At 42.4% G+C, this 7850-nt stretch overlaps 1 pseudogene; it reads right to left on the bottom strand.

Annotated features, from left to right (window-relative positions):
* Positions 1-3189: 3189 nt before the first annotated feature.
* Positions 3190-4192, bottom strand: LOC125171689 (beta-1,3-galactosyltransferase 6-like; annotated as a pseudogene).
* Positions 4193-7850: the final 3658 nt, after the last annotated feature.

The following is a 7850-nucleotide window of genomic DNA, read 5'->3' on the forward strand; positions in this document are numbered from 1 at the left end:
AATAGAAGATTCAACTGCATACATGTCTGACCTGTTAGAGACAGATTGTCAGTTTTTTGTTTGTTTGTTTGTTTGTTTGTTTTGGTCTTGGATGATCTTAATTTCACCTTCATTTTTGAAAGATAGTTTTTATGGACTTAGAATTATTGGTTGATGGTCTTTTCTTTGATTTTGAATAAGTCATTCCATTGCTCATGGGTCTTCATGATGTCTGCTGAGAAGTCAGTGGTTGATCTAAATGTGGATCCCTTAGGAGTAATTTTTTTCTACTACATTAATTTAATTTAATTTTAATTCCAGTATAATTAACATACAGTGTTATATTAGTTTCAGGTGTACAATATAGTCATTCAACAATTCCATGCATCACACAGTATTCTCATGATGACAAGTGCACTCCTTATTCCGCATCACCTATTTTACCCATCCCTCTGGTAACCATCAGTTTGTTCTCTATAGCTGGGAGTCTGTTTCTTGATTTGCCTCTCTCTCTTTCCCCCTTTGCTCCTTTTTGTTTGTTTCTTAAGTCCCATATATGAGTGAAATCATATAGTATTTGTCTGTCTCTGACTGACTTCTTTTGCTTAGCATTATACTCTTTAGGTCCCTCCACGTTGTTGGAAATGGCAAGATTTCGTTGTTTTTTAGGGCTGAATGATATTCCGTTGTGTATATATATAAACTACATCTTCTTTATTCATTCATCTGTAAATGGACACTTGGACTGTTTCCGTAATTGAGCTATTGTGAATAATGCTGCTATATACACAAGAGCACATGTATCCCTTTGAATTAAGGTTTTTGTATTTTGGGGGTAAATACCCAGTAAGGTGATTACTGGATCATAGGATAGTGCTATTTCTAACTTTTTGAGGAAACTCCAACCTGTTTTCCACAGTGGTACGCAAGTTTGCATTCGCACCAACAGTGCAAAGGGATTCCTTTTTCTCCACAGCCTCATCAACACATGTTTCTTGTGTTGTTGATTTTAGCCATTCTGACAGGTGTGAGGTCTCACTTTAGTTTTGATTAGCATTTCCATGATGATGAGTGATGTTTTCATATGTCTGTTTGCCATCTGGATGCCTTCTTTGGAGAAATGTCTTTTCATTTCTTATTCATATTTTTAATTGGATTATTATATATTTTTTTTTGCTGCTTTCAATGTATATATGTCTGGCTTTTGACAGTTTGACTTTGATATGACTATGTGTGAATCTCTTTTTGTTTATTGTAATTGAAATTCATTGCTTCTTGGATAAGTAGATTACTATTTTTCTTTAAATTTGGGAACTAATTGGTCTTGAAATAGTTTTGAAATGTGCCCCTGTCTCCTTTCCTTCTGGGACTCCTTTACTGTACAGCTGGTGCACTTGATGGTGTTTCAGTGGACTCTGACATTTTGGGTTTCTTTCTTCTTCTTCTTATTTCTTCTTTCTTCTTCTCTTCTCCTCCCTTCTCCCTTCTCCTTCTCCTCCCTCCTCCTCCTTCTTCCTCCTCCCCCTCTGTCGTCCCCCTCCATCCTCCCCCTCCCTTCTCCTCCCTTCTCCCTTCTTCTCCCTTCTCCTGTCTTCTTCTCCCTTCTCCTTCTCCCTTCTCCCTTCTTTTTCTCCCTTCTTCTTCTTCTCCCTTTTTCTTCTTCTCCTCCCTTCTTCTCCCCTCTCCTCCCCTCTTCTCTTCCCTCCTCCCTCTTCTTCTCTTTCATCCCTCAGATTAGATCATCTCAATTGACCTATCTTCAAGCTTACTGCTATTTTTCCCTGCCAGTTCCAATTATTTGTTGACCTTATTTAGTGGCTTTTTAATTTCAGTTATTGAACTTTCTGTCCAGAAGTTTTATTTGGTTTCTTCATTGAAAGTTTTTTATACGGTGAGATGTTATTCTCATGCTTTAAAAAAATTTTTAAACATGTTTTTTCATTTGCTAAGCATATTTATAACAGTTATTTTAAAGTTTTTATCATGTAATTCCAACATTTGAGCTCCTTGGGGACAGTATCTAGTGACTGTTTTGTTTTGTGTGGACTGTACTTTCTTACTTCTTTGCATGATTCATACTTTTTGTTAAAAACTAGTTATTTCATTTTTTGAGTTTTAGAATTCTTCCACATTTAAATACGCATGCAGCAATGGCTCTACAACGCAAGTTGTAAAAATGGATTAATGCACAAATTCCATGTTCTGAAGAAAAATTTGCCCTTAAATAATTTTAAAAATACTGAGACCCACACATTCCCAACTTAAACCCTCATCTACACAAATTTACGTTATTTATAAATAAGTCACAGGCTAGCCCTGAATTACATTTGTCACAAATTCATTCTAGAGCAACACAGAGAAAAATACCATTGAAGCTAAGTAACATAACACAAAGTTAAATTTTAAACTTACACATGACAAAAGATACCAACATGACATATTAAAGAAGGTAACCTAACGCAGGAAATCTATAGCAATTTTGATAAACGCCATTGGAGTGCAACACAGAGCTAAGTTGCAACATGTAAGGGTCCAAGGGTCATTTCCCTGCAGCCACAGCTCTTGGTGCAGGGATTTCCTAGGTGGATGGTCAACACAGGATGTAGGAAATGACACAGTCCCCACCCCTGAACAAGTCCAGATTCTTTCTTTGGGGTCAGGGTCTGCAAGCGCCTGTCAGCTCCAGCCTCTGGCTGCTTGCCCCTACCTTGGGAGAGAACAGCAAGCGGACAGGCTGAGGTGGGGCTGCAAGCCCCTGCTGTCTGCCATCGCACCCCAAACTGGACATCTTCCCAGTCTAGGCCAACACTGCCTGAAATCCAGTGACAAGCATTTGTACCCGGACATCATGTGTTGTTCTGGCAAGTACCATGGGTCTCCCAGACCCTGAACAAGATGCTCTTTGAGTGAGGCCCCATGGTGGCCACTGGGGTGTACAGCCCAGGGTGCCTACCAGAGTTGGGATCCAGGAGCTGTCCACTGCTGCTTGGCTTCTGCCTGAAAACCCCATTTGGCGCTGAATAAACCAGGTCTCCTGGGGGCTGGACTCATTTTGAACCACTAGCCAGAACCTGCCAGCTTTGTCCATGCGAGGCCAGTGGGAGGCCACTCATCATCTGCCCCACCGGCCCCTGAATGCCACCTCCCAAAGCATCTGTCCTGGCTCCCAACAGTGCTGTTGTGACTGTGGCAGGTCAGCTAGGCTGCAGCTCAGGGGAGGCCCTCCTTCCTCTGACAGCATTGTGGGGGAGGCGCCCGCCAGTCGAAGACGTAGGAAATGCGCAGCTGCATGTCCTGCTTGCACAGGTGGTCCTCTCCCATCAGGGCCTTGCGCTTTTTCAGCATGTCCCCCAGGCTCAGCTTGCATGTCACTGGGTACAGGTCACTACAGCCACTGGACTTAGACTCGGTGTGGAAGCAGGGGTCGTACTCGTGCCGGACAGCCATCGACGCCGGCCAGGTGCCCAGGGACACCTCCTCGCTGTGCCACGTGTGCAAGTGCTCAAGCTGCGGCACAGGTAGTGCACCAGGTCCGCTGAGAGCACAGAGCCACTGCTCGGCGTGTACGGCAGGTAGTAGTCACAGAGCTGTCAGATGGCTTTGTGCCAGTGGCCCCGAGGCTTGGCGCTGCCATGGCCTAAAAGGAAGCCCCAGTTGAGACGGTGACCGTGCCTGGGGTCACGTGTGCGCAGCTCTGCCTGCAGCTCGCCTAGGCCCGCAAAGGCGTCGGCATCCGCCTTTAGCATGAACGCAAAGGCCACGTGCCCTCCAGCCAGACCAGCGTGGCCGGTACCTTGGCCGTGAGGTTCTCGCACACGTGGTGCAGCGCGGGGAGCAGCAGGTCACCGTGCTGTGCCTGCTCACGTGCCAGGGCTAGCCGCTCCTCGGCGCCCAGGCTGCCTGTGCCCACTGGCAGAATGTGCCCGCATGTCACCCTGGCTGCTGGGCCGTGCGGCCACCTCCTTTGTGTGGTGCACCACACAGTGCTGTGCGGCCGCCCACGGCGTGCGAGCCAACGGTACCGCCAGGAAGGTGGTGGCCCCTGCTGGCCCAGCGGGAGGTGGGCTGCGGCCTCTGGCAGGCTAGGGCCAAGAGCTGCACAGCAGGCCAGGTAGAGAAGTCTGGCACTGCAGAGCACCAGGCCACCCAGGCCCAACACTGTCCAGTGCCACCAGGTGTGGTATAGTAGCTTCAGGACACTCCCCCGGGACATACCAGAGGCCCTGACCCTGCCGCACAGGCAGAATCCGCTGACAGTGGAGGCTGAGGGCCAGGGCAAAAACTAGTTATTTTACATAATATAATATAGGGACTCTAGAAATCAGCCCTCCCCTCTCCTCCGCCCCCCCCCCCCCCCCACTTCCAAAAGCTTGTTAGTTTGCTGTTTGATTACTTATCTGGATCAATACAATGCATTCCCTATTCTGTCTAGCGTGGAGCCGACAATATTTTTGGTCAACTTCATAGTCAACTAGTGATTGGCAGAAACTTCAAAGCAGTGCCGGGGCACCTGGGTGGCTCAGTTGGTTAAGCGTCTGACTGGCTCAGGTCATGATCTTGCGGTTTGTGAGTTGGAGCCCGGCATAGAGCTTTGTGCTGACAGCTCAGAGCCTGGAGCCTGCTTCGGATTCTGTGTCTCCCTCTCTTGCTGCCCTGCTTGTGCTCTTGCTCTCTCTCAAAAATAAAAATAAACATTAAAAAAAATTTAAAAAAAAACACAAAACTTCAAAACAATGCCTTAAAGCAATGAATCGTCCCCATTTGAAAAGAGGCTCTGTGTACATGTTGCAGCATGCCCTCGGTGCTCTGGTGGTTTATAGTTCTTTCTTAGCTTTCATTTCCTGCTTGTGAGAGATTAGGGTCTTTTACATTGTCTTCCTGAGCTTCCATGCCTGCTTGCATGTGTATTCTGCCCTCTAGACCTCTACGTGTAACCATGTGTGCACATCGATTCCCTGGATTTTCCGATATAATTTTCTTGGCCATCTTTCTAGCCCTTCCTAGTTTTTCTGCCTGAGGCAGCTGCAATTTGACACAATCGCTGTTATTTATTTTTGACTAATGGCCAGATGTTTCCTCACTGTGTGAACTCTAAGTCAGTTCAAAGCTGGTGAATGGGCATTTCCAGGAAGCTTCCAGACAGGTCAAACAGTGACAGTTCTCTGGTAGTGGGCTTTTTTGGAAACTTCCCAAACAATTGTCCCTTCAGTACCTACTACACTGGGTTTCTTTCCTTTTCCCTTTCCTTTCCTTTCCTTTCCTTTCCTTTCCTTTCTTTCTTTTTCTCCCTTCCCCCTCCCCCTCCCCCTCCCCTTCTCTTTAGTTGCTCTTGCTCTTAGGCCTCTAATTTTTAAGACTCCACTGATCTGTGGAGGTGACTAGGAAAGAGCATCCTCAGAGCTCACAGTTCTTACTGAGATTCACTTGTTGTTCTTGAAGAAATGCTCTCCAGCTTCTTGAAGCCTTGAGTAATTTCCAAAGTTTAGAAAAAATTGACGTTGACCATTTTGCCACTGTTCTCTCCCCCCACCCCCCCCACCCCCGCCCCACCACACCCCTCTCAGAGTGGATATTCAGAAGTCCTTACTTGACTGTTCCTAAAGTGTTCTCCAAGACACTTTTGAGGAACAAGTTTAGAGTTTGAAAAAGTGGGCTGAAAATACACAGATTCTTGCCAGGTGAGCCAATTATTTAAAATAAATCTCTTTCTCAGGAATCTAGTTTTGGAAGCAGGAGGTGAGAAAATGAGTCTTACTTACAAAAACCTATGAAAATAATGCATCTGGTCTATGTATTTTTAACATGGGTTCTAAAAAATTCAATGAAAAAGAAGAGTTTTTTTTAAATCAAATAGTGCTGAAACAACTGAATAACAAAATAGAAACAAACTGGCACTTAATCTAATACTTCACACAAAATATTTACTTTATATAGATATCCATTTAAGAATGCTAAAACTATAAAATTTATAAAAGTATGAGTAATTTTAGCAGTATTGGGGGTAGACATAGTTATATATATATGTAACATAAAAGGCTTGAGTTATTACAATGGATAAGTTAGAGTTATCATAATTAAAATTTTCTGCTTCAGACACTCTGATGATTGATTTCCTGTGTCCAGCTTGGCTAAGCTATGGTACCCAGTTGTTTGGTCAAACACTAATCCAGATGTTGCTGTGAAGGTACTGTTTTAGATGTGATTAACTTAAAAAAATTTTTTTAAATGTTTTTGTTTATTTTTGAGAGAGAGAGGGAGAGCAAGTGGGGGAGGGGCAGAGAGTGATGCAGGGCTCAAACTCATGAACCATGAGATCATGACCTGAGCCAAAGTTGGACGCTCAACTGACTGAGCCACCCAGGCGCCCCTAGATGTGATTAACTTTTGTAATCAGTTGGCTCTCAGTAAAGCAGATATCCTCCATAATGTGGGTTAGCCACATCCAATCAGTTAAAGGTCTTATGAACAAAAACTGAAGTTTCTCAAGAAGAATGAATTCTACTTCAAGAACATAACAATTCTGAGTGAATTTTCAGTCTTTTGCTCTGCAATGGAGATTTTGGACTCAATACTGCAACATCAAATTCTACCTTAATTTCCTATTTGCTGGCCTCCCCTATAGATTTCCAACTTGCCAGCCCACACAATCATGTGAGACAATTTTTTAAAAACTCTAACACCTCCCACCCCCCACACACATAGGTGTCTCTGGGGAGCCCTATGCACACCCTAAGAAAATGAAAAGAAAAACTAGAGAGTGGGGAAAAACATTTTAAATATATATCTTGCAAAGGGTTTATATCAAAAATATATAAAGTACTCTTTTAATCCAGTAATATAAAGATCCATAAAGAAGGGGAACAGATTTAAACAAATACTTTGTAACATGAGATCAAGAAATGGTCAATGAGCATATCAAATTATAATGAACATTATTTGTCATTAGAGAAGTGCATATTGAAATATCAATATAATTATACTGCACACCAACCAGAATTACTAAAATTATATAGCTGACAATTATAAATATTGCTAAATATGGAGCACTTAGAATTTTCACATGTTTCTGGTTAATGTAAAATTTATAACCACTCAAATATTTTTGATGGTTTTTTATAAACTCAAATTTACAATTATGATATGAGTCCACTGGATATTTACCCATGGTAAATGAAAACTTTTGTCCACAAAAGACTTATATTGGTATTTCATAGCAGCTGTATTAATAATAATTATAAACTGGTAATAATGTGAATGTCTGTCAACAGGTAAATGAATGAACACATTGTGATATATCTGCACAATGGAATGCTAATCAGTAAAAGGAAACAAATTTCTGATATATGTAAATATATAGATGAAGTTCTAAACGTGTTTAGACACAAAAGAGAACGTATGTTAATACAGTTCCACTCATATGAAATTTCAGAAAAGGGAAAAAGCAAATTGTAATTTGTAATTATAGAAGACAAATCCATTTGGGACTTGGGTGTTAGGGGATTGACTGCAAAAAGAATTTTGAGGAATGATGGAATACCTTTACTTCCTAATTCTGGTAGTGTTTACATTGCTGTACATAGTTTTCGAAACTCATGTAACTCTACACTTATAATGAACACATTTACGTGAACTATATTTCAATAAGGTTTATACTAAAAATCATAAATCTGTTAAAAGGCATCGAAGATTTGCATAGGTACTGGCAAATTTGGAAGCCAAACTTTAAAAAGAAGGAATGCTCAAAGAAGCGAGCCTGTCATCGATGCTGCTTTTTGCTCAAATTATAGGAATTGCCAATTCTGAAAGGAGGTGCTGACGTGGTACAAAACCAAGCATCACTTTCTGTGGAGTCAATAGTAGTACACTGACAA

This window comes from Prionailurus viverrinus, chromosome C1 (assembly GCF_022837055.1).
Source record: "Prionailurus viverrinus isolate Anna chromosome C1, UM_Priviv_1.0, whole genome shotgun sequence".
Lineage (NCBI taxonomy): Eukaryota > Metazoa > Chordata > Mammalia > Carnivora > Felidae > Prionailurus > Prionailurus viverrinus.